Source organism: Ranitomeya imitator, chromosome 2 (genome assembly GCF_032444005.1).
Source record: "Ranitomeya imitator isolate aRanImi1 chromosome 2, aRanImi1.pri, whole genome shotgun sequence".
NCBI lineage: Eukaryota > Metazoa > Chordata > Amphibia > Anura > Dendrobatidae > Ranitomeya > Ranitomeya imitator.
The window spans coordinates 691,839,526-691,866,426 of NC_091283.1; the positions used below are offsets into that span (position 1 = coordinate 691,839,526).

At 46.2% G+C, this 26,901-nt stretch overlaps 1 long non-coding RNA gene across 1 annotated transcript in view; it reads right to left on the reverse strand.

The window, feature by feature from the left end:
• Window positions 1-601: 601 nt before the first annotated feature.
• LOC138665518 (uncharacterized) overlaps window positions 602-26,901 on the reverse strand; it is a 163,267-nt gene continuing 136,967 nt past the window's right edge. Inside the window, exon 4 of the long non-coding RNA XR_011318483.1 lies at window positions 602-2,668. This is a non-coding gene — a long non-coding RNA (uncharacterized lncRNA). The remainder of the gene's footprint in view (window positions 2,669-26,901) is intronic.

Here is a 26,901-nt window from a genome sequence, read left to right on the forward strand (position 1 = left end):
CCCGTGTTCCCCTGGAACCAATTTAAAATTGCCTACAGCCATCTGTTATTATGTTAGGCCTTCGATGCCTGTCTGCGGTCACTCCTTCCACTAGGCCTCCACTGACCACACCACTGCTGCCCGTGTACCCCTGGAACCAATTTAAAATTGCCTACAGCCAGCCCAATTTTTTTATGTTAGGCCTTCGAAGCCTGTCTGCGGTGCGTTCTTTCTACTACTACTACACTGACCAGGCCACTGCTGCCCGTGTTCCCCTGGAACCAATTTAAAATTGCCTACAGCCATCTGTTATTATGTTAGGCCTTCGATGCCTGTCTGCGGTCACTCCTTCCACTAGGCCTCCACTGACCACACCACTGCTGCCCGTGTACCCCTGGAACCAATTTAAAATTGCCTACAGCCAGCCCAATTTTTTTATGTTAGGCCTTCGAAGCCTAAGCAAAAATAAATATATAGAGCGCACTACCGATATCCGCTAGTATCAGACGCCAATCGGGGTGCAGACAAGCGGCCAAAAAATGAATACGACAACCAAAAGAGAAAGAAGCCGCTCATAGGAATGCACACCACAAGGCTAGTAAATAATAAATAGAACAATATACGAATAGAATTTTTATTAGCAAACCACAACTTCAAGAAAAACATAAAACATAATTAAAAACAGTAATACCTCGTACAGTTGGTCCACATATCAATATATCTTGTATAATACAAATATCAAATATAATAAGTCCGCACACCTGATATATAGTGGGAGAGCAACCCTCTGGCTCATGGAGCTACATGCATGATGAATGTTTCGTAATATAACTCCCTATGGCATGTATAGTCCTGGAACAATAAAGAGGACAACAGCCAAAATAAGGGGGGGAAAAAAAAAAAAAAAAACACCCCCAAGATGAAACAATAAAAGGGAGAAAAAAGAGCCACCTAAGCCCGAGAGAAAACTCCACACATGGGGGCTAGAGTAGGTAGCAAAAGAATATGCAGTCTAGATGCAACACATGCCGAGAATAAGGCATCATAAGTGTAACGTTACCCACAAAATAGGAGTAAGAAGAGAGGGAGACGCCGTCCCTGGGTGCAGACCAACGTGGACCAAGTGATGCGACCCAACGCGTATCGCCCTACAAAGGAGGGCTTCGTCAGGGGAAGGTGCTGTTTGCAACAAAGTTCTCATATAAATAGTATTCATGCGGCTCACCTGATGTGCCGCCGTGGGCTGAACACCGGTAAAACCGGAAGTGCGGCGTTGATGAGGGAACGCCCCCAACCCAGATGAGTATGTGATAGATACTCCCCACATTGAGGGGAAAGACAGTGCGCAGATGTCATCAGGCTCTAGCGCTACCGGAAGTGCGGGATAATAGCCATATATGGCCACACACGCACTGGGGCTGAACACCGAAAAATACGGAAGTGAAATGCCAATAGGGGAACGCCCCCAATAGGGACGAGGATTAGGCGAACGCCCACCATGATAAGGGGAAGAAGTGCGCAAATGCCATCCGGCAATAGCGCAACCGGAAGTGCAGCCCAGTGACATGTGTAACCAGACAAATGATCCCCGCAGTACAGCGGCCGGGCAGAGTAGCGCAGGCGCATATCAAGCAACAGGAAACCACAGCCGATAAGGCTTTGGGACACTAAAGGCAGGCAGTTAACTCCAAAACTGCTGAAAAGGGTAAACATGACACAACAGGAACCCCTAAATAGGTCATAAAACAAAAAATGAGTCATATATAAGGGCATAAACGAATGCCCCCATATAATGGCTCATACAATACGGCCAGGTATAAAGGCACATTAAAATTAGTAACGCCTTGACCGATGTAGTGTCAGTGTGGCCTGAACAATTATAAATTGACCTTCTGAAGGGGATTTTTTTGGTTGTATTTTATTTGACTAGATCAGAAACAAGGAAGCCTATAGCCATATATATATATACTTAAGCAAAGGACGTACCGAACACCAGTCATATAATTAGCTGACATACTACATTCGACCCCCGGGGGCACATGAACACATGCATAACTCCAAGAGCAAGACCTCACAGACCATACTCAATAAACCATAATATAGCAGAAGAGGGGTTAATGAAAGAATATATAAGTATAAATAACTTTATTATATTATCATAAATACCAGAAACATGACATGAAAATAATAATAAACCCCATCCATAAATTGCACAATACCCATAGGCCGAAAAAACATACGCAAATCCTCAGGTCCTTGAGTAATGCATGCACCGAGATGATGACGGTCAAGTGACATCCAAATAGTCGGCAGAGAGATGCACAGCCTTAAGAGTTATCCAGACATAGATAAAAATTGGTTAAGAAACCCTACCTAAATAACCCCATGAGCCAAAAGAGGGAAAGATAATAAATCCAATAAATGAAGCAAGTCAGATCCAACACAAGTCAAAACATATCACATGATAGTCCCATAGGAGGAGACACAATAATTTTGTTCCAGCAAAATGCGAGTTCAAATGAATTCCGTCAATTGGGAGCAAGGGAGCCATCCACCATCCGTCATATCACTAAGTAGTCCAATGGGAGGAAATGCATAGTCCAGAATACTCCATGGCCATGGATCCAGATACACCGTCCATATATGTATGTCCTCCAAATAGAGAGTCCTGGACATCATGGAAAGCCACCTAAGAGGATATAAATAAAGTAAGCAAAAAATAAACTTAACCCAAAAAACCAGTAAATAATAATTCCTCATTAAGTCCCGACGGGGCCACCGATCCCAATTGAAAAATCCAGCGGGCCTCAGTCCTAAGAAGCAGGGGTTTGATAGGACCACCCCTATTGGAGTGACGAATCCTATCCAGGCCTATCACTTGTGTGTTAGAGACACATCCGGCATGATGAGTCAAGAAATGAGTAGCTACTGGAGTGAGCGTCCTGCCCTTAGCCACATCATTGGCCGCTATATGAATAGTGGAAAAATGTTTTTGCACCCTGCGCCGTAATTCCTGTGTGGTTTGACCCACATATACAAGGCGACAGGGGCAAATAAGGGCATAAATAACGCATGACGTCCTACAATTAATGTAGGAACGTAATTTATGCCGCCTGCCATCAAGGGGATTGATGAAAAAATCCTTGGTGGTTACCATATGGGAACAAACATTACAATCCCCACAGGCAAAAGATCCCTGAAGTCTCACACCCTGGCCCGTTCGAGTAGTTTGTCTGGTGTAATGGCTCCTAACAAGTAAATCCCTGAAGTTTGGGGCCCTCCTGGCAGTTAGTAAAGGGCGATCCCCTACAATTGTCGAGGTGCTAAGGTCAGCAGTCAGAATCCCCCAATGTTTCCGTAGGATACCACCAAGGCCATCCCAACTGTTGTTAAAGGTCGTGATAAACCTAGGCTTGTTATCGCCTACCTTTGTCTTTGGTTCCAACAGAGAGACCTGTGTCTGACTTCTGGCCCGCTGGTAGGCCCTGGAGATACTCCTACGGGGATAATGGCGATCCTTAAACCGACGGGAAAGCTCCCTTGCTTCCTCTTGAAAGTCCAAGTCATTAGTACAGTTCCTCCTAACACGAAGGAACTGGCCCGTTGGGACCTTCGAAGCCTGTCTGCGGTGGTTCTTTCTACTACTACTACACTGACCAGGCCACTGCTGCCCGTGTTCCCCTGGAACCAATTTAAAATTGCCTACAGCCATCTGTTATTATGTTAGGCCTTCGATGCCTGTCTGCGGTCACTCCTTCCACTAGGCCTCCACTGACCACACCACTGCTGCCCGTGTACCCCTGGAACCAATTTAAAATTGCCTACAGCCAGCCCAATATTTTTATGTTAGGCCTTCGAAGCCTGTCTGCGGTCCGTTCTTTCTACTACTACTACACTGACCAGGCCACTGCTGCCCGTGTTCCCCTGGAACCAATTTAAAATTGCCTACAGCCATCTGTTATTATGTTAGGCCTTCGAAGCCTGTCTGCGGTCCTTCCTTCCAATAGTTCTCCACTGACCAGACCAATGCTGGCCGTGTACCCCTGGAACCCAGCTGAAAGTGCATGGAGCCTCCTTTTTTTCTTTGTTTTATATTTAGAAAGCCCAGATGAACTACGCTGTACCACGGTTCAAGCTACCCAGTCGACATTTCTTTTGCGAGAAAAGCCATCCCAGCCCTCCAGCAGCATGAAAAAGTCTGCATTGTCATAGCACTCAGGCAATCAAACAGTAGAAAGGTGCACCTGACAAGAGACGCATGGACCAGTAGGCATGTCCACAAAAAGTTACGTGTCCATTACGGCGCACTGGGTTAATGTGTTGGATGCATGGTCCACAGGGGACAGCCTACAAAGTCTGTCTGCAGTCCCTAATTCAAATTTTCCTCCGCTGACCACACCACTGCTGCCCGTGTACCCCTGGAACCAATTTTACAGTGTCTACAGCCTAATTTTGTTATGTTAGGCCTACTACGCCTGTCTGCGGTCCCTCCTTCCAATACTCGTCCACTGACCAGACCACTGCTGCCCGTGGACCCCTGGAACCTATTTTTAATTGCATAGAGCATCCTTTTTTTAATAGTAGGCGTACAAAGTCTGTCTGCGGTCCACTATTGAAATTTTCCTCCACTGCCCAGAGCAATGCTGCCTGTGTACCCCTGTAACTTTTTTAAGCTGCGGTGAGCCACATTTTTGGTTTAAGTCCTACTACCTGTGTCTGTCTGCGCCACTCAATTCAGCTGTGTTCCTTTGAAAAAAGCTGAGTGTCAATAGTCTTGTTTTCAGCCTCTAGGAATTTTAAAACTGCATTGGGGGTACAACTTTGGTAGGGCCTACTAACGGTGTCTGCCTCCCCAAGGTGTGCCCCACGTTTCGTCCACATTGCTTCGGTCTTCCGACTCTCGTTTAGTAGTTGTAGAAAACTACACTGCATTAGGCCTACAAATTGGGTATGGGGTGTAGAGAGATGGTGTGTTACACTCCAAGGTGTTCTCCAGGTTTCCTCTCAATTGCTTCGATCTTCATGCTCTCGTTTAGTAGTTGTTGGAAACTACACTGCATTAGGTCTACAAATTGGGTATGGGGTGTAGAGAGATGGTGTGTTCCACTCCAAGGTGTTCCCCAGGTTTTCTCGCCAATGCTTCGATCTTCATGCTCTCGTTTAGTAGTTGTTGGAAACTACACTGCATTAGGCCTACAAATTGGGTATGGGGTGTAGAGAGATGGTGTGTTCCACTCCAAGGTGTTCCCCAGGTTTCCTCGCCAATGCTTCGATCTTCATGCTCTCGTTTAGTAGTTGTTGGAAACTACACTGCATTAGGCCTACAAAATGGGTATGGGGTGTAGAGAGATGGTGTGTTCCACTCCAAGGTGTTCCCCAGGTTTCCTCTCCATTGCTTCGATCTTAATGCTCTCGTTTAGTAGTTGTTGGAAACTACACTGCATTAGGCCTACAAAATGGGTATGGGGTGTAGAGAGATGGTGTGTTCCACTCCAAGGTGTTCCCCAGGTTTCCTCTCCATTGCTTCGATCTTCATGCTCTCGTTTAGTAGTTGTTGGAAACTACACTGCATTAGGCCTACAAATTGGGTATGGGGTGTAGAGAGATGGTGTGTTACACTCCAAGGTGTTCCCCAGGTTTCCTCTCCATTGCTTCGATCTTCATGCTCTCGTTTAGTAGTTGTTGGAAACTACACTGCATTAGGCCTACAAAATGGGTATGGGGTGTAGAGAGATGGTGTGTTTCACTCCAAGGTGTTCCCCAGGTTTCCTCTCCATTGCTTCGATCTTCATGCTCTCGTTTAGTAGTTGTTGGAAACTACACTGCATTAGGCCTACAAAATGGGTATGGGGTGTAGAGAGATGGTGTGTTCCACTCCAAGGTGTTCCCCAGGTTTCCTCTCCATTGCTTCGATCTTCATGCTTTCATTTAGTAGTTGTTGGAAACTACACTGCATTAGGCCTACAAATTGGGTATGGGGTGTAGAGAGATGGTGTGTTCCACTCCAAGGTGTTCCCCAGGTTTCCTCTCCATTGCTTCGATCTTCATGCTCTCGTTTAGTAGTTGTTGGAAACTACACTGCATTAGGCCTACAAAATGGGTATGGGGTGTAGAGAGATGGTGTGTTCCACTCCAAGGTGTTCCCCAGGTTTCCTCTCCATTGCTTCGATCTTCATGCTTTCGTTTAGTAGTTGTTGGAAACTACACTGCATTAGGCCTACAAATTGGGTATGGGGTGTAGAGAGATGGTGTGTTACACTCCAAGGTGTTCCCCAGCTTTCCTCTCCATTGCTTCGATCTTCATGCTCTCGTTTAGTAGTTGTTGGAAACTACACTGCATTAGGCCTACAAAATGGGTATGGGGTGTAGAGAGATGGTGTGTTCCACTCCAAGGTGTTCCCCAGGTTTCCTCTCCATTGCTTCGATCTTCATGCTCTCTTTTAGTAGTTGTTGGAAACTACACTGCATTAGGCCTACAAAATGGGTATGGGGTGTAGAAAGATGGTGTGTTCCACTCCAAGGTGTTCCCCAGGTTTCCTCTCCATTGCTTCGATCTTCATGCTTTCGTTTAGTAGTTGTTGGAAACTACACTGCATTAGGCCTACAAATTGGGTATGGGGTGTAGAGAGATGGTGTGTTCCACTCCAAGGTGTTCCCCAGGTTTCCTCGCCAATGCTTCGATCTTCATGCTCTCGTTTAGTAGTTGTTGGAAACTACACTGCATTAGGCCTACAAAATGGGTATGGGGTGTAGAGAGATGGTGTGTTCCACTCCAAGGTGTTCCCCAGGTTTCCTCTCCATTGCTTCGATCTTCATGCTCTCGTTTAGTAGTTGTTGGAAACTACACTGCATTAGGCCTACACAAATTGGGTATGGGGTGTAGAGAGATGGTGTGTTACACTCCAAGGTGTTCCCCAGGTTTCCTCTCCATTGCTTCGATCTTCATGCTTTCGTTTAGTAGTTGTTGGAAACTACACTGCATTAGGCCTACAAAATGGGTATGGGGTGTAGAGAGATGGTGTGTTCCACTCCAAGGTGTTCCCCAGGTTTCCTCTCCATTGCTTCGATCTTCATGCTTTCGTTTAGTAGTTGTTGGAAACTACACTGCATTAGGCCTACAAATTGGGTATGGGGTGTAGAGAGATGGTGTGTTCCACTCCAAGGTGTTTCCCAGGTTTCCTCGCCAATGCTTCGATCTTCATGCTCTCGTTTAGTAGTTGTTGGAAACTACACTGCATTAGGCCTACAAAATGGGTATGGGGTGTAGAGAGATGGTGTGTTCCACTCCAAGGTGTTCCCCAGGTTTCCTCTCCATTGCTTCGATCTTCATGCTCTCGTTTAGTAGTTGTTGGAAACTACACTGCATTAGGCCTACAAATTGGGTATGGGGTGTAGAGAGATGGTGTGTTACACTCCAAGGTGTTCCCCAGGTTTCCTCTCCATTGCTTCGATCTTCATGCTCTCGTTTAGTAGTTGTTGGAAACTACACTGCATTAGGCCTACAAAATGGGTATGGGGTGTAGAGAGATGGTGTGTTCCACTCCAAGGTGTTCCCCAGGTTTCCTCTCCATTGCTTCGATCTTCATGCTCTCGTTTAGTAGTTGTTGGAAACTACACTGCATTAGGCCTACAAATTGGGTATGGGGTGTAGAGAGATGGTGTGTTCCACTCCAAGGTGTTTCCCAGGTTTCCTCGCCAATGCTTCGATCTTCATGCTCTCGTTTAGTAGTTGTTGGAAACTACACTGCATTAGGCCTACAAAATGGGTATGGGGTGTAGAGAGATGGTGTGTTCCACTCCAAGGTGTTCCCCAGGTTTCCTCTCCATTACTTCGATCTTCATGCTCTCGTTTAGTAGTTGTTGGAAACTACACTGCATTAGGCCTACAAATTGGGTATGGGGTGTAGAGAGATGGTGTGTTCCACTCCAAGGTGTTCCCCAGGTTTCCTCGCCAATGCTTCGATCTTCATGCTCTCGTTTAGTAGTTGTTGGAAACTACACTGCATTAGGCCTACAAATTGGGTATGGGGTGTAGAGAGATGGTGTGTTACACTCCAAGGTGTTCCCCATGTTTCCTCGCCATTGCTTCGATCTTCATGCTCTCGTTCAGTAGTTGTTGGAAACTACACTGCATTAGGCCTACAAATTGGGTATGGGGTTTAGAGAGATGGTGTTTTACACTCCAAGGTGTTCTCCAGGTTGCCTTTCCTGAGCTTCTATCTTCAGGCTCTTGTTAAATAGTGGTTAAATGGAACAACTGCATTTGGCGTACTAGTTGGTTTGGGGCCTACTAACAGTGTATGCCGCTCCTTGCTGTTCTCCTCCACTGAACAAAGCTGTGCCGCCTGTTTACTACGGTTGCCAATTTTGAACTGCATTTCGACTACTTACTGATTTGGGCCTACTCTCTGTGTCAGCCTCTCATTCCAGTTGTCCTCCACTGCAATGCCCCCTGGTTAGTCCTGTGTTACCAATTTTGAACTGCATTTAGCCCACTTTATTCTTTGGGCCTATATCTGTGTTTCCTCCTCATCCTGCCCATTGCCCAGCCAGTGATAGATGGGTCTGCTGGTACATTGACCCATAACGCAAAATTCTCCGTGCACGCTACACAGCAAGATTGTGACCCTGCTGAAAGTCACGTTCCTCTTCCCGCATACCATACCACCTTACACGGGGACAAAGAGGAAGGTGCAGATGAAAGTGCAGGTTCCTTCATCAGGTGGGGGGAGGAATACTAGTTGGCGACGTCACTGGCACAGGGCCTCTCATAGTACGCAAAAGTGTTGCTGCCGGTGGGAGGCGCCCCCGCCGTGCAAACACACCGCTGTACTTTGAGGGGCCCTGTGCCAGTGCCAATGCCAACTAGTGGGCCCCCCCTGCTTGCTCAGGATCACAGCACTTGCAAAGTTGAAATACTTACCTCTCCCTGCTCCACTGCCGTGACGTGTTCCAGATTTCCTGGGCCCACTAATTACTTGAACCAGCCCTACCCCCCACAACTTTAGCCAAATGACCCCCAATTTCAAATGCCTTCAAATTATTATAAGCTAAATTACGATTGACAAGCTTCAGTAACAAGAATGGATGTTTTTGCCATTAAAATGGGCAGTGTAGATGTTTTCCTGGCCTCCACTCACTGCCGACTATGCTCCCCCATTGACTTGCATTGGGTTTCGTGTTTCGGGCGATACCCGACTTTTCGCGATAATCGGCCGATTCCACTCGACTCGACTTCTAAGATAGTCAGGTTTCGCGAAACACGGCTCGACTCCAAAAAGGTCAAGGTCGCTCAACCCTATTGGTAACCAATCCTAGCTGTAAGCCTGCTTGCAGAAACTCTAAAATAGCACCCACAGGAGCCTCATCCGACAAAGGTTGTCCTAAAAACTCTAGAAACCTCTTCCATGTCCTACCATAAATTCTTGACGTAATTGGCTTCCTACTTTTCAACAGGGTGTAGAGTAGCCCTGGCGAGAATCCCTGTCGGCTTAGTAATGCCCTCTCAAATTCCAGGCTGCCAGATGGAAGCCCTTCACTTGAGAGTGGCATACTGGACCCTGGGTAAGAAGGTCCAGGACCTCTGGTAGGATCCATGGATCGGTTACCAACATTTGTCTTAGGAGAGAGAACCATGGCCTTTTCGGCCAGAATGGAGCAATCAGAATCACTCTTGCCTGCTCCGTCCTGATCTTCCTCACTACAACCGGAATTAATGCTATCGGCAGAAACACGTGAGGCTGAACTTCCACGGTATGCGGAGGGCATCTACTGCAACCGGGTTCCCCTTCAGGTCTAACGAACAGAACCTCTCCACCTTCCTGTTGTGAAGCGTGGCAAACAAATCTATTACCGGTTCGCCCCAGGCCTGCACTATTTGTTGGAACACCCTGGGATTCAGCGACCATTCTCCCTGGCTTAGCTTTTTGCGGCTTAAGTAGTCCGCCTTTGTGTTTTCAACCCCCTTTATGTGCAGAGCTGTGAGGGACAGTAGGTGAGATTCTGCTAATTGAAGAAGCGCCGATGTTGCCCTCATGAGTGAAAGGGACCTCGTTCCCCCCTGATGATTGATATAGGCTACTACCGCGTAATTGTCGGACATCACTCTGGTATGATGACCCTGAAGGATTGGAAGGAAATACAGCCCATAACTCTCTTATATTGGATGTTTGATGTTTTTCTGTATGGGACCAGGACCCCTGTATGGAAAGGGTCCCTAGATGTGCACCCCATCCTGTACCACTCGCGTCTGTTGTGATCACGTCCTCTATCGGAGTTAGCCACTGAACCCCTGAGCTCAAGTGATCCCTTACTGACCACCAGACTAGGGAATCCCTGATGCATATCGAGAGGTGAATTTTTCCCTCCAAATGCCCTTCTAACAACCTTTGTGTTGACAGGACCTCCCACTGTAATTGCCTCAGGTGAAATTGTGCCCATTTTACAGCGGGAATACAGGATGTTAGTGACCCTAGCAGGGACATCGCCTTTCTTAGTGTCATCACAGGCTGATGTATCACCAGTTCCACAAGACTTTGTATTTTGGATATTTTGCTCTCCAGCAGGAGACAGAGTTGACGCGTGGAGTCCAGAACCAACCCCAGGAAGGATTGAACCTTCACTGGTGTTAATCTCGACTTGGCGACATTTACCTCCCAACCTAACACTGCTAGGGTCGTAGTCACTTCTTCTATTTGTGCAAGACAGTGATCCACTGATCTGCCTATTACCAGGAAGTCATCTATGTACGGAACAATGACTATGTCCCGGGAACGGAGGAAGGACATGACCTCTGACATTAATTTTGTAAATATTCTTGGCGCTATTGATAGACCAAATGGAAGGGCAGCATATTGGTAGTGTTTGATTTGTCCTTGGACAAACACTGCTACCCTCAGAAATTTTTGATAGTCCCGATGAATTGGGACATGGTAGTAAGCGTCTTTTAAGTCTATAGCTGCCATGAAGCAGTCCGGAAACAGCATCTTTATCGCTGAGCTTACCGACTCCATCTTGAAGGAGTAATTTTTTATTGACCGGTTGAGTTTTTTTAGGTTGACAATAGTCCTTAGTGAGCCATCTGGCTTTCGTATCAAAAAGAGAGGGGAATAAAACCCTTCCCCTTCCTCTACTTTTGGAACTTCTACTAGGACCTTTTTTAGAACTAGCCCCAATACCTCTGTTTCCAGAGCTAGTTGTTCCTCTGGAAGTTTCCTGCATGGTGTCAACACAAAAGTCTGTCGAGGTGGATGAATACATTTTATTTTTAGTCCGTCGTCGACAACATTCAACGCCCAATGACTGGGGGAAATATTCAACCAGGCATGAACATAGAAAGAAAGCCTTCCCCCTACGTCTAGCTTGGCGTCATTGGGAGGGCTTTTTTGTGGATGTGGAGGGGCCCTTAAACATGTACCCCGATCCTTTTCTATCTCTATAGTCCTAGTTTCTTCTATCTCCCGGAGGGCGATCTCTATTGAATTTTCCTCTCCGAAAATAAGGCCGTCTGATATCCACTGGAAAACGAGGAAAACCTTTTTTCTTGTCGCCAGCTTTTTCTAAAATGTCCTCCAGTTTCTGACCAAAGAGGAATTTGCCGTCGCACGGAATGGAACAGAGTCTATTTTTTGAGGGTAAGTCCCCTGGGCACCCCTTCAACCACAAGGCACGTCTTGCCGCGTTAGACAATCCTGCTGCCCTAGCTGCAAGTCTTACAGAGTCTGCTGAGGAATCTGCTATAAAGGCCGCCGCTCCTTGTGTCATTGCCATATTGGCTAGGATCTCGTCTCTCGGCACTCTAGATTTCAACTGATCCTCTATTTGTTGCAGCCAGACTATGAGAATGAGACAGCTGCAGCTTAGAATAACCAAGCTGTTGCACAACTCTTAGGGCAAGTAATAGATCACAGCTGGAAGAGTATAGCCCAGTAAAATAAAACGTAACTTTTACTGATAATATTAAAACATGGACAAAACAATACAAAACAAAAAATAGTGCTCACGCAGAAAACTGTGCTCTAATAAAATATTGGTTTGATCTCACCAATTATGGACGCAGGGTACCCATGCCAGTGATGAGGGGTCCCAGGGAGAATCCAATAGTTGTAGGGTAAGACAGAGGGGACAGGGGACCTTTATCCTAAACCCCTGTCATGCCCCAGCAATGACTCCTGTCCTCACAAGGACAGGCCCAAATGAGCCCTACTATGGACACCCCCCACCGTATGTAATGTAGTAAGCGCCTCCCTACATGTTTCTTCTCCAGTCACAGAGATTCATCAGGGGAGTTTTCAATGGCCGGAAGGCCCAAATATAAGCTCAAAAGTCCATAAATGAGGTCCACTCAAATGTTCATAAATTGTCCATAGATTGGGGAAATACGCAGTGGCTGTATTGAATCCCCAGCATAAGCAGTCCTGTGTGACGGTGGGAAGGTGGCAGACGTCACACAGGACTACTTATGCTGGGGATTCAATACAGCCACTGCGTATTTCCCCAATCTATGGACAATTTATGAACATTTGAGTGGACCTCATTTATGGACTTTTGACCTTATATTTGGGCCTTCCGGCCATTGAAAACTCCCCTGATGAATCTCTGTGACTGGAGAAGAAACGCGTAGGGAGGCGCTTACTACATTACATACGGTGGGGGGTGTCCATAGTAGGGCTCATTTGGGCCTGTCCTTGTGAGGACAGGAGTAATTGTTGGGGCACGACAGGGGTTTAGGGTAAAGGTCCCCCGTCCCCTCTATCTTACCCTACAACTATTGGACCCTCCCTGGGACCCCTCATCACTGGCATGGGTACCCTGCGTCCATAATTGGTGAGATCAAACCAATTTTTTATTAGAGCACAGTTTTCGGCATGAGCACTATTTTTTGTTTTGTATTGTTTTGTCCATGTTTTAATATTATCAGTAAAAATTACATTTTATTTTACTGGGCTATACTCTTCCAGCTGTGATCTAAGCCAGACTATGAGGGAGCGGGCAACACATGTTCCAGCTATTGTCGGTTTTAGACCTCCTGTGGCTGCCTCCCAGGTATGTTTTAAAAAAGCATCTGCTTTTTTATCTAAAGGGTCTCTTAGGACGCCTGAATCATCCAAGGGTAGGGATGACCTTTTAGATGATCTGGCCACCGCACCATCAATTTTAGGGGCTTTATCCCATATTTCTGAATCTTTTTCCTCAAAAGGATAACGTCTCTTAGAAGCTGAGGGAAGACTACCAGACTTTTCAGGCTTCTTCCACTCTTTTTCTATAAGGGTTTTAACTCTAGTATTTACTGGGAAGGTACGCTTCCTCTTCTCCTCCAAACCACCAAACATAACGTCCTCTACTGATCTGGACTCCTTCTCATCTTTAAGGCCCATTGTAGCCCTAACTGATTTAACCAGTTTATCTTTTTTTTTTTTTTTTTACACATGTAATTTTGCTGTGCACTGTGTCAGATCAGTGATCTGACGTGCACAGGGGTGAACCTAGTAGCCTCTGTGCGGCCTGAGGCGAAGTGCAGAACGGCGCCCCCCCCCCCCTCCATAGTAAATTTGTTTAAATCGGTAGGAATAAATCTGGTTCATACAGATTGATTTCTATACTGTAAAAATGAGGACAATAGTGGACATTTTAATTTAGAGAAATAGAAAAAAGATGTCCAAACAGATCACACCTCCATCTCCCGAAACGCTTAGCCAATCACAAGCGCCACACACAGGGCTGTCCGGAGCTAATAGCAGGGGCCTTCCTATAGGGTTGAGTAAGGGATGTGAGAGTGGGAAGGGTAGCGAGCACAACCGACGCTCAGGAGAAACATGGCTGAATGCCTGTATGTACCGAGGGGCAGCATTGGACATGGTGTGTAAGTTATGGGCCATCTGTCCTCCAGTAGAGATGTTTGTGAAAAGGACAATGCATCCTGCACCAGGGCATACAAAGAGATCATGGGGCCCCAAACCACAAGCTCTTATTGCTCCAAACCCCCCCCCAAAAAAAAAAAAAATTGTCTGGATCACATAGGTACATATCTCACAACTTTGCTGCCGTTACAAAGTAATTTTCCTCCTATTGAAGCCCCCAGAGTCCTCTTTCATTGCCCCATAAAGTATGATGCCAACAAAGGTGTCCCGCAAACACTATGATCCCCCACAATGATTCCTCCACACGCACAGTATGATAACCTTACTGTACCCCCTCAACTATCCCGCCACAGTATGATCCCCGGCTGTGAGCCCCAAACTCTGTCTGTCTGTCCTGGAAACCCCGCGTCTCTGATTGGTCGAGGCCGCCAGGCGGGCACAGCATGGCGACGATGATGTCATAAAGGTTGCCATGGCGACGATGATGTCATAAAGGTTGCCTCGACCAATCAGCGAATTCTGGAATCATCATTGTCCATATACTACGGGGACATGCATATTCTAGAACACCCGATGCGTTAGAATCGGGCCACAATCTAGTAATGTATAAAAGAACTACATACAGTATAATGGCCCCCAAAACAGCCCTCCATCTAATATATAATTGCCTAGAATACTACTTCCTGCAATTTGTGCCAACTTCCGTGGCTTTGTCCGGAGCTAATGTCCGGAGCTAATGTCCGGAGCTAATGTCCGGAGATTAATTGCCTAGAATACTACTTTCTGCAATTTGTGCCAACTTCCGTGGCTTTGTCCGGAGCTAATGTCCGGAGCTAATGTGCGGAGATAATGTCCGGAGCTAATGTTCGGAGCTAATGTCCGGAGCTAATGTCCGGAGATAAGTGACGTCAACAGTGTCCAGTGTCTGATTGGTTGCCGCCTGCTGCGAGCGACCAATCAGAAACGTGCCGTACTGTGACACACTCCGCCCGCCATTTTGGTGTGATTTTTGAATTTTTACCTCACAGCAAGTTTCTACTGCGTGGAGGCGGGCCCAGTGACGTTGCTCTTCAAGCTCCTGCCGAATTTCGTCAAAAAAATGATAATACCATTTACCAAAACTATATATATTTAGTTGTGAAGTGGTTCAGTGACATTTTCACACCAATTTTGAACTTTTGTTTGGTGTTTTCTCCATATACTGCCTATTATTTTTGTTCTTTCTTACTATTATTTATTAATTGTATTATTCTTACATTTGAATAAATAAAGTATATATGGATTCTAGACTCCCGATTCTTTAGAATCGGGCTGCCATCTAGTAAAGTATAAAGGCTTCCTCATAGCCCTTCAAGTATTAACATGCCCCCCACAGAGCCCTCAAAATATTATAACTACTTCCATATAGTATAATTGGCTTCATATAGTCCTCCATATAGTATATTGCCAGTGTGCGAGATTGTATCAAAGGCAAGGATACAACCTTTAATGTATATGAACGTCAAAGGTGGTGAAGGGGTTAAATTACATTATATACAGCACACACATACTGTACTGCACAACACATGTTCATTACATACACATCATACAGTCACAGACACACACATCATACATGTCATTAGTACACACATACTATATAACAGATGCACAGCAGGTACACATCATATACACAGAACATGCATGTAGGACAAGTGTATATACACACCCCTCAGTATTCTCACAAGATATCTAAACACACAAACATACACAGCCCCCCCACCCACAGAGATACAACACACACACACGCAGACACAACCCACAGTCAACACAGAGACACAACCCACACTGACACACAACAGACACACCACATAGACATAACCCACACACCATAGAGAGACACAATCAACACACAGGCAAACACACCACAGACACAACCCACAAGCAGAAACAACCCACACACCAGAGACACAAACTACACACACACAGACACACACAACCCACACTCACGCAGACACAACCCACACACCACACAGAAAGAAAGAGACACAATCCACACACAGACACGCAACCCACACACCACACAGAAAGACACAACCTACACACAAACAACCCACACAGACATGCAACCTACACAAGCAGACACACAACGACGCAACCCATAAACAGACAAGCAACCCACAGATAAGCAACCCACACAGACCACACACACGCAGACACACAGACACGACCTACACACCGACACGCAACCCACACAGACACACGCAGACACACAACACACACACAGACACATACACGCAACCCACACAGACATGCAACCCACATGCAAACACAGACATACAAGCAGACACAGACATGCAACCCACAGACCATACACAGACACACAGACACAACCCACACAGACACGCAACCCACACACAGACACGCCCATAGACAACCCACACAGAAAGACACAACCCACAGACACGCAACCCACACAGACCATACACAACCCACACACCACACAGACACAACCTACACACAAACAACCCACACAAGCAGACACACAACCCACACAGAGATGCAACCCACACACAGACACATACATACACAGACACACACAAGCAGACACACACACACATGCAACCCACACAGACACATGCAACCCACACACAAATACACAGACACACACAGACACGCAACCCACAGACTATACACAGACACACACAGACACAACCCACACAGACATACACAAGCAGACACACACAGACAGACACGCAACCCGGATCCTCGAGTACTGTAGGAATTAAGTACAGTCATTGATAGACCATTATTTTTAATCTTTAAAAGACTCCATAACGGGGTCTGTACCACAGGACTCGCGTATAGCAAATGTGGTGCCAATATTCAAAAAGGGGACAAAAACTGAACTCGGAAATTATAGGCCAGTAAGCTTAACCTCTACTGTGGGTAAAATCCTGGAGGGCATTCTAAGGGATGCTATACTGGAGTATCTGAAGAGGAATAACCTCATGACCCAGTATCAGCACGGGTTTACTAGGGACCGTTCATGTCAGACTAATTTGATCAGTTTCTATGAAGAGGTAAGTTCCGGATTGGACCAAGGGAACCCAGTGGATGTAGTGTATATGGACTTTTCAAAAGTTTTTGATACGGTGCCACACAAAAGGTTGATACATAAAATGAGAATAATGGGGATAGGGGAAAATATGTGCAAGTGGGTTGAGAGCTGGCTCAGGGATAGGAAACAAAGGGTGTTTATTAATGGAGCACACTGGGGCTGGGTAGCGGCTAGCAGTGGGGTACCACAGGGGTCAGTATTGGGCCCTCTTCTTTTTAACATATTTTATTAATGACCTTGTAGGGGGCATTCAGAGTAGAATTTCAATATTTGCAGATGACACTAAACTCTGCAGGGTAATCAATACAGAGGAGGACAATTTTATATTACAGGATGATTTATGTAAACTAGAAGCTTGGGCTGATAAATGGCAAATGAGCTTTAATGGGGATAAATGTAAGGTCATGCACTTGGGTAGAAGTAATAAGATGTATAATTATGTGCTTAATTCTAAAACTCTGGGTAAAACCGTCAATGAAAAAGACCTGGGTGTATGGGTGGATGACAAACTCATATTCAGTGGCCAGTGTCAGGCAGCTGCTACAAAGGCAAATAAAATAATGGGATGCATTAAAAGAGGCATAGATGCTCATGAGGAGAACATAATTTTACCTCTATACAAGTCACTAGTGCGACCACACTTAGAATACTGTGCACAGTTCTGGTCTCCGGTGTATAAGAAAGACATAGCTGAACTAGAGCGGGTGCAGAGAAGAGCGACCAAGGTTATTAGAGGACTGGGGGATCTGCAATACCAAGATAGGTTATTACACTTTGTCACTATTTAGTTTGGAAAAACGAAGACTAAGGGGTGATCTTATTTTAATGTATAAATATATGAGGGGACAGTACAAAGACCTTTCTGATGATCTTTTTAATCATAGACCTGAAACAGGGACAAGGGGGCATCCTCTGCGTTTGGAGGAAAAAAGGTTTAAGCATAATAACAGACGCGGATTCTTTACTGTAAGAGCAGTGAGACTATGGAACTCTCTGCCATATGATGTTGTAATGAGTGATTCATTACTTAAATTTAAGAGGGGACTGGATACCTTTCTGGAAAAGTATAATGTTACAGGGTATATACACTAGATTCCTTGATAGGGCGTTGATCCAGGGAACTAGTCTGATTGTCGTATGTGGAGTCGGGAAGGAATTTTTTTCCCCAATGTGGAGCTTACTCTTTGCCACATGGGTTTTTTTTGCCTTCCTCTGGATCAACATGTTAGGGCATGTTAGGTTAGGCTATAGGTTGAACTAGATGGACTTATAGTCTTCCTTCAACCTTAATAACTATGTAACTATGTAACCCACACATAAGCAGGCAGACACGCAACCCACACAGACACGCAACCCACACAAACACGCAACCCGCAGACAGACCATACAGACACACACATAGACATAACGACAGAGACAACCCACACACGACACAACCCCCCACACACACTTCTGTGCTAAGGGGTGGGGGCTGGTGTACATGTGCAGCTTCCCCTGCTTACAGCAGCTGAGCCCCACACCCACTCTCTCTGCCGGGATTGCACAGCAGGGGATCTGTCACCTTGTGGATTGGAGCTGCTTCTCCTACATCTTCCAGCACAGGCGGCTCCTCTCTGATCTTATTTCCTGGCTTTCGCTTCTTCCCTTCAAAGAGGCACAATGCAGGAGAACAGGAGCACTGGCCAATCAGCTCTTCTGTCAGTGATGTGAGAGCTTTCATTGGCCAGTGTTCTTCTCCTGTAGGACACCTCCCCTCTCTGAGTTGCTGAACCTGGAGCGTAAAAGCCACCGCACACCAGTAATCAAAGTGCATATTTTGCAGTATGAAGCGGGCGGCGGCACAGCAGGAGATAACAGGATGTCAGGGAGACAAGAGTGGCCAAACACAGGCACAAGTCGGCATCTGTAAGAACGCTCCCCGCAGATGCCGCCTGTTGTGAGTTCTGTTTTTGGGCTCCCTCTGGTGGTTACTGATGGTACTTGGTGACTTGTCTTTCCTGGGTTTCTGGGTTCCACCTGTTCCATCAGCATATGGGAGTTTCCTATTTAACCTGGCTTTGCTGGCATTTCCTCGCCGGTTATCAATGTATCCAGTGTGTCTTGTTACCTCTGCTCCCTGCTCCTAGAACCTTCTGGACAAGCTAAGTTTGGATTTTCCTGTTTTGTGTTTTGCTTAATTTGGTTTTTAGTCCAGCCTGCAGATATGTGATTCTCTGCTGCTGGTTGCTCTAGTGGGCTGAAATTGCTTTTCATGTACCATGAGTTGGCACATGAGTTCAAGTAATTTCAGGATGGTTTTTTGAAGGGTTTTTCGCTGACCGCGCAGTTCACTTTTGTATCCTCTGCTATCTAGCTTTAGCGGGCCTCATTTTGCTGAAACTGTTTTCATACTACGTATGTGCTTTCCTCTCATTTCACCGTCATTATATGTGGGGGGCTGCTATTTGCTGTGGGGTATTTCTCTGGAGGCAAGAGAGGTCTGTGTTTCTTCTGATAGGGGAAGTTAGATCTTCGGCTGGAGCGAGACGTCTAGGATCATCGTAGGCACGTTCCCCGGCTACTTTTATTTGTGTGTTAGGTTCAGGGTCGCGGTCAGCTCAGGTTCCATCGCCCTAGAGCTTGTTTGTATCTGTGCTTGTCCTTTTTGTGATCCCCTGCCATTGGGATCATGACAGTATAACCGGCCCACAAAGTGTTAATTGTATTGGCTGAAGTAGGAGGATAAGTAGTCTGAGGAAGTTTTTTTTTTTTTTTTTTCCCCTCAGAGTTTGCTGCCTAGCCTTATTGCAGCCTGGCTACTTCCTCCTCCTCTTAATCTTTGAATGGCTCTGATCTCAGCTGTTTATTATGGACGTCCAGAGTTTGGCTTCCAGCCTGAATAATCTTGCCACTAAGGTTCAAAATATACAGGATTTTGTTGTACATGCTCCTATGTCTGAACCTAGAATTCCTGTCCCAGAGTTTTTTTCTGGAGATAGATCTCGTTTTCTGAATTTTAGGAACAATTGCAAGTTGTTTCTTTCTTTGAAATCTCGCTCCTCTGGAGACCCTGCTCAGCAAGTCAAGATAATTATATCTTTCCTGCGGGGTGACCCTCAGGATTGGGCATTTGCATTGGCACCAGGGGACCCTGCGTTGCTTAATGCAGATGCGTTTTTTCTGGCATTGGGTTTGCTCTATGAGGAACCTAACCAAGAGATTCAGGCTGAAAAAGCTTTGTTGGCCCTCTCTCAGGGGCAAGATGAAGCAGAAATTTATTGTCAAAAATTTCGGAAGTGGTCGGTACTTACTCAGTGGAATGAGTGCGCTCTGGCTGCAAAGTTTAGAGATGGCCTTTCTGAGGCCATTAAAGATGTTATGGTGGGGTTCCCTGCGCCTGCTGGTCTGAATGAGTCTATGACTATGGCTGTTCAGATTGATCGGCGTTTACGGGAGCGCAAACCTGTGCATCATTTGGCGGTGTCGTCTGAACCGTCACCTGAGATAATGCAATGTGATAGAATTCAGTCCAGAAGTGAACGGCAAAAGTATAGGCGGAAAAAAGGGTTGTGCTTTTATTGTGGTGATTCAGCTCATGTTATATCAGCATGCTCTAAACGCACAAAAAAGGTTGATAAGTCTGTTGCCATTAGTACTTTACAGTCTAAGTTCATTCTGTCTGTGACTCTGATTTGTTCATTATCATCCATTTCCGTCGATGCCTATGTGGATTCAGGCGCTGCCCTGAGTCTTATGGATTGGTCATTTGCCAATCGCTGTGGGTTTAGTCTGGAGCCTCTGGAAGTCCCTATTCCTTTGAAGGGAATTGACTCTACACCTTTGGCTATGAATAAACCTCAGTACTGGACACAAGTGACCATGCGTATCACTCCCGTTCATCAGGAGGTGATTCGCTTCCTGGTACTGTATAATTTGCATGATGTTCTAGTACTTGGTCTGCCATGGTTACAAACTCATAATCCAGTCCTTGACTGGAAATCAGTGTCTGTGTTAAGCTGGGGTTGTCAGGGGGTTCATGATGATGCACCTCCGATTTCTATCGCTTCATCTACTCCTTCTGAGATTCCTGTGTTTTTGTCTGACTATCGGGATGTTTTTGAGGAGCCTAAGCTCAGTTCGCTTCCTCCTCACAGGGATTGCGATTGTGCTATAAATTTAATTCCGGGCAGTAAATTTCCTAAAGGTCGTTTGTTCAATCTGTCAGTGCCAGAGCATACTGCTATGCGGGATTATGTTAAGGAGTCCTTGGAAAAGGGACATATCCGTCCATCTTTGTCCCCTTTGGGAGCAGGTTTTTTTTTCGTGGCCAAGAAAGATGGTTCCTTGAGGCCTTGTATAGATTATCGTCTTTTGAATAAGATTACCGTAAAATATCAGTATCCTTTGCCATTGTTGACTGATTTGTTTGCTCGCATTAAGGGGGCTAAATGGTTCACTAAGATTGATCTTCGGGGTGCGTATAATCTTATACGAATAAAGCAAGGTGATGAGTGGAAAACCGCATTTAATACGCCTGAGGGCCATTTTGAGTATTTGGTAATGCCTTTTGGACTTTCTAATGCTCCTTCAGTCTTCCAGTCCTTTATGCACGATATTTTCCGTGAATATCTGGATAAATTTATGATTGTGTATTTGGATGATATTTTGGTTTTTTCTGATGACTGGGAGTCTCATGTTCAGCAGGTCAGGAAGGTGTTTCAGGTCCTGCGGGCCAATTCCTTGTTTGTAAAAGGCTCAAAGTGTCTCTTTGGAGTCCAGAAGATTTCTTTCTTGGGGTATATTTTTTCCCCTTCTACTATTGAGATGGATCCCGTCAAGGTTCAGGCTATTTGTGACTGGACGCAGCCTACATCTCTTAAGAGTCTACAGAAGTTCTTGGGCTTTGCTAATTTCTATCGTCGTTTTATAACTAATTTTTCTAGTATTGTTAAGCCTTTGACGGATTTGACTAAGAAGGGTGCTGATGTTGCTAATTGGTCTCCTGCGGCTGTGGAGGCCTTTCAGGAACTTAAGCGCCGGTTTTCTTCTGCTCCTGTGTTGCGTCAGCCAGATGTTTCGCTCCCTTTTCAGGTTGAGGTTGATGCTTCCGAGATTGGAGCGGGGGCGGTTTTGTCACAGAGAAGCTCCGATGGCTCAGTGATGAAGCCATGCGCGTTTTTTTCTAGAAAGTTTTCGCCGGCTGAGCGGAATTATGATGTTGGTAATCGGGAACTTTTGGCCATGAAGTGGGCATTTGAGGAGTGGCGTCATTGGCTAGAGGGTGCTAGACATCGTGTGGTGGTCTTGACTGATCACAAAAATTTGATTTACCTTGAGTCTGCCAGGCGTCTGAATCCTAGACAGGCTCGTTGGTCACTGTTTTTCTCTCGTTTCAATTTTGTGGTTTCATACCTGCCAGGTTCAAAGAATGTGAAGGCGGATGCTCTTTCTAGGAGTTTTGTGCCTGACTCCCTTGGAAATTCTGAGCCCTCTGGTATCCTTAGGGATGGGGTGATTTTGTCTGCTGTCTCCCCAGACTTGCGACGTGCTTTGCAGGAGTTTCAGGTGGCTAAACCTGATCGTTGTCCGCCTGAGAGACTGTTTGTTCCGGATAATTGGACCAGTAGAGTCATCTCCGAGGTCCATTCTTCTGCGTTGGCAGGTCATCCTGGAATATTTGGTACTAGAGACTTGGTGGCCAGGTCTTTTTGGTGGCCTTCCTTGTCGAGGGATGTGCGTTCTTTTGTGCAGTCTTGTGAGGTTTGTGCTCGGGCTAAGCCTTGCTGTTCTCGGGCCAGTGGATTGTTGTCACCTTTGCCTATCCCGAAGAGGCCTTGGACGCACATTTCCATGGACTTTATTTCGGATCTCCCCGTCTCTCAAAAAATGTCCGTCATCTGGGTTGTGTGTGATCGCTTTTCTAAAATGGTTCATCTGGTACCCTTGCCTAAGTTGCCTTCCTCCTCTGAGTTGGTCCCTCTGTTTTTTCAGAATGTGGTTCGTTTGCATGGGATTCCTGAGAACATCGTTTCTGACAGGGGATCCCAGTTTGTGTCTAGATTTTGGCGGACTTTCTGTGCTAAGATGGGCATTGATTTGTCCTTTTCGTCTGCATTCCATCCTCAGACGAATGGCCAGACTGAACGAACTAATCAGACCTTGGAAACTTATTTAAGGTGTTTTGTTTCTGCTGATCAGGATGACTGGGTTACCTTTTTGCCGCTGGCCGAGTTTGCGCTTAATAATCGGGCTAGTTCTGCTACCTTGGTTTCTCCTTTCTTTTGTAATTCGGGGTTTCATCCTCGTTTTTCCTCTGGTCAGGTGGAACCTTCTGATTGTCCTGGAGTGGACATGGTGGTGGATAGGTTGCATCGGATTTGGAGTCATGTGGTGGACAATTTGAAGTTGTCCCAGGAGAAGGCTCAGCAGTTTGCTAATCGCCGTCGCCGCGTGGGTCCTCGACTTCTTGTTGGTGACTTGGTGTGGTTGTCTTCTCGTTTTGTTCCTATGAAGGTCTCTTCTCCTAAGTTCAAGCCTCGGTTCATCGGTCCCTATAGGATCTTGGAAATTCTTAACCCTGTGTCGTTTCGTTTGGATCTCCCGGCATCGTTTGCTATTCATAATGTGTTTCATCGGTCGTTGTTGCGGAGGTATGAGGTACCTGTTGTTCCTTCTCTTGAGCCTCCTGCTCCAGTGCTGGTGGAGGGAGAATTGGAGTATGTTGTGGAGAAGATCTTGGATTCTCGTGTTTCCAGACGGAAACTCCAGTATTTGGTCAAGTGGAAGGGTTATGGTCAGGAGGATAATTCTTGGGTGGTTGCCTCGGATGTTCATGCTGATGATTTGGTTCGCGCTTTTCATAGGGCTCATCCTGGTCCCCCTGGTGGTTCTCGTGAGGGTTCGGTGACCCCTCCTCAAGGGGGGGGTACTGTTGTGAGTTCTGTTTTTGGGCTCCCTCTGGTGGTTACTGATGGTACTTGGTGACTTGTCTTTCCTGGGTTTCTGGGTTCCACCTGTTCCATCAGCATATGGGAGTTTCCTATTTAACCTGGCTTTGCTGGCATTTCCTCGCCGGTTATCAATGTATCCAGTGTGTCTTGTTACCTCTGCTCCCTGCTCCTAGAACCTTCTGGACAAGCGAAGTTTGGATTTTCCTGTTTTGTGTTTTGCTTAATTTGGTTTTTAGTCCAGCCTGCAGATATGTGATTCTCTGCTGCTGGTTGCTCTAGTGGGCTGATATTGCTTTTCATGTACCATGAGTTGGCACATGAGTTCAAGTAATTTCAGGATGGTTTTTTGAAGGGTTTTTCGCTGACCGCGCAGTTCACTTTTGTATCCTCTGCTATCTAGCTTTAGCGGGCCTCATTTTGCTGAAACTGTTTTCATACTACGTATGTGCTTTCCTCTCATTTCACCGTCATTATATGTGGGGGGCTGCTATTTGCTGTGGGGTATTTCTCTGGAGGCAAGAGAGGTCTGTGTTTCTTCTGATAGGGGAAGTTAGATCTTCGGCTGGAGCGAGACGTCTAGGATCATCGTAGGCACGTTCCCCGGCTACTTTTATTTGTGTGTTAGGTTCAGGGTCGTGGTCAGCTCAGGTTCCATCGCCCTAGAGCTTGTTTGTATCTGTGCTTGTCCTTTTTGTGATCCCCTGCCATTGGGATCATGACAGCCGCCCCCCTTTTTATCAGCAGGTGGCGCCGCCTGAAGCAGCTGACTCAAGTGGCCTCATAATACCGACGCCCCTGGACGAGCACTCCGGGAGCCTTCCTGGCGCCTGCTCCGAGCAGGCGCAGTAAAGCCACCTCCCTGCAGGACCCGGATGCAGCGGCCATTTTGAATCCAGGCCTGCTGCAGGGAGGAGGTAAGAGACCCTCGGAGCAACACAATCACATCGCGTTGCTCCGAGGGTCTCAGGGAAGCACACAGGGAGCCCCCTCCCTGCGCGATGCTTCCCTATACTGCCAGATCACTGCGATCATGTTTGATCGCGGTGTGCCCGGGGCTTAATGTGCCGGGGGCGGTCCGTGACCGCTCCTGGCACATAGTGCTGGATGTCAGCTGCGATAGTCAGCTGACACCCGGCCACGCTCCCCCCGTGAGCGCCGCTGATCCCAAGGACGGAATAGTACGTCCAGTGCGAAGTAGGGCCCACCCCACATGAACGGAATAGTACTTCCATTGGCAGAAAGGGGTTAAAATAGTAAATAAAATGTATTAATGCAATGTTTGCAAACATTTCTATATGAAAAATATTATATATTTTCTTACAAATATATATATTTACCACTAGGGGGAGAATTTCCGTTTTAGACCTCAAGCAGCTATAGTAAGACTTACCAGCTTTACTGTTAGCTGGAAAATTGGGGCAGTAACTGCTGACATCACCATTTCCCTCCCCATGGGGCTGCATGTGCATGCTGGATGGGGGCTGCCTGGGGAGAAAGGGGTGATGTTGCTTGCATGGGGCTGCATGCCTGGGGAGAAAAGGGTGATGTTGATTGCACGGGGCTGCATGCCTGGGGAGAAAGGGGTGATGTTGCTTGCATGGGGCTGCATGCCTGGGGAGAAAGGGGTGATGTTGCTTGCATGGGGCTGCATGCCTGGGGAGAAAGGGGTGATGTTGCTTGCATGGGGCTGCATGCCTGGGGAGAAAGGAGTGATGTTGCTTGCATGGGGCTGCATGCCTGGGGAGAAAGGGGTGATGTTGCTTGCATGGGGCTGCATGCCTGGGGAGAAAGGGGTGATGTTGCTTGCATGGGGCTGCATGCCTGGGGAGAAAGGGGGATGTTGCTTGCATGGGGGTGCATGTGCATGCTGGAAGGGGGGTCTGCCGGGGGAGATTTTGCTTGCATGGGACTGCGTGCTGCTGGTCTGCCTGGAGAAGGGGGTGACGTTGCTTGCGTGGGACTGGGTGCTTGGGGTCTGCCTGGGGAAGGGGTTGGGTTGCGTCTAGTTCGGAGTTGATTTTTTGTGGTTCTCAAAAAATCAACTCCATTGTAGCTGATTCACTAGTGAGCCGTCTAGATCGGAGTTGATTTTTTGAGGCCTCATTTTTTCAACTCCACTCTAGACAGCTCACTACTGAAGTGACTAGATCGGAGTGAAAAATATTTAGAATTGAGAGTCCTCAGTGGTTGATACCTTTTAATGGCTAACTGAAAAGATGGTAAGAAATTGCAAGCTTTCGAGACTACACAGGTCTCCTCATCAGGCAAAGACTAAAACAAATTCTGAAGAATCACATATTTATGCACAACATAGTATAGAAAAAAAAAAAGAGGGGAAAAAAACCATGGATAAGCCAGGTGACATGAAGCAGAATTACCATGGGTGATAAACAGTTACGACCATAAATATTGGGCCAGTGTGTGTTTGTGTGTGTGTGTGTGTGTGTATATAGATCAGCTTTATAATTGTAATAATATAATACTTTTAATTTTTAGATACTTGCTTAAACTTATATTTGTTATGTATTTCCAAAGGGCCCAAAAATTTTTTCATGGTTAATCAAACTTGCATTTTATTATTGCTTTTTATAATATAAATAATTACACATAGCACGGATTGTTGATTTTTGCCTGAAATGTCCTTTTGCTGTATTACCAGTCCTGGCCGCAGCATCGACATTGGAAGAGTGGACGGAGCCTCACAGGGAAAAACATAACAGAGCGCATCAACAGAGTCCTAGTAATTTACATTTAACATTGGATCAGAGTGGGTTTTTTGAGGACCTCATTTTAGCAACTCCATTCTAGCTGATTCATTAGTGAGTAGTGTTGAGCGATACCTTCCGATATCGTAAAGTATCGGTATCGGATAGGATCGGCCGATATTCAAAAAATATCGGATATCGCCGATACCGATACCCGATCCCAATGCAAGTCAATGGGACCAAAATATCGGAATTAAAATAAACCCTTTCTTTCCTTGTAGGTTCATTCTACATGAAGGAAAACAACTAAGAATAATGCAGGATGTATTTGG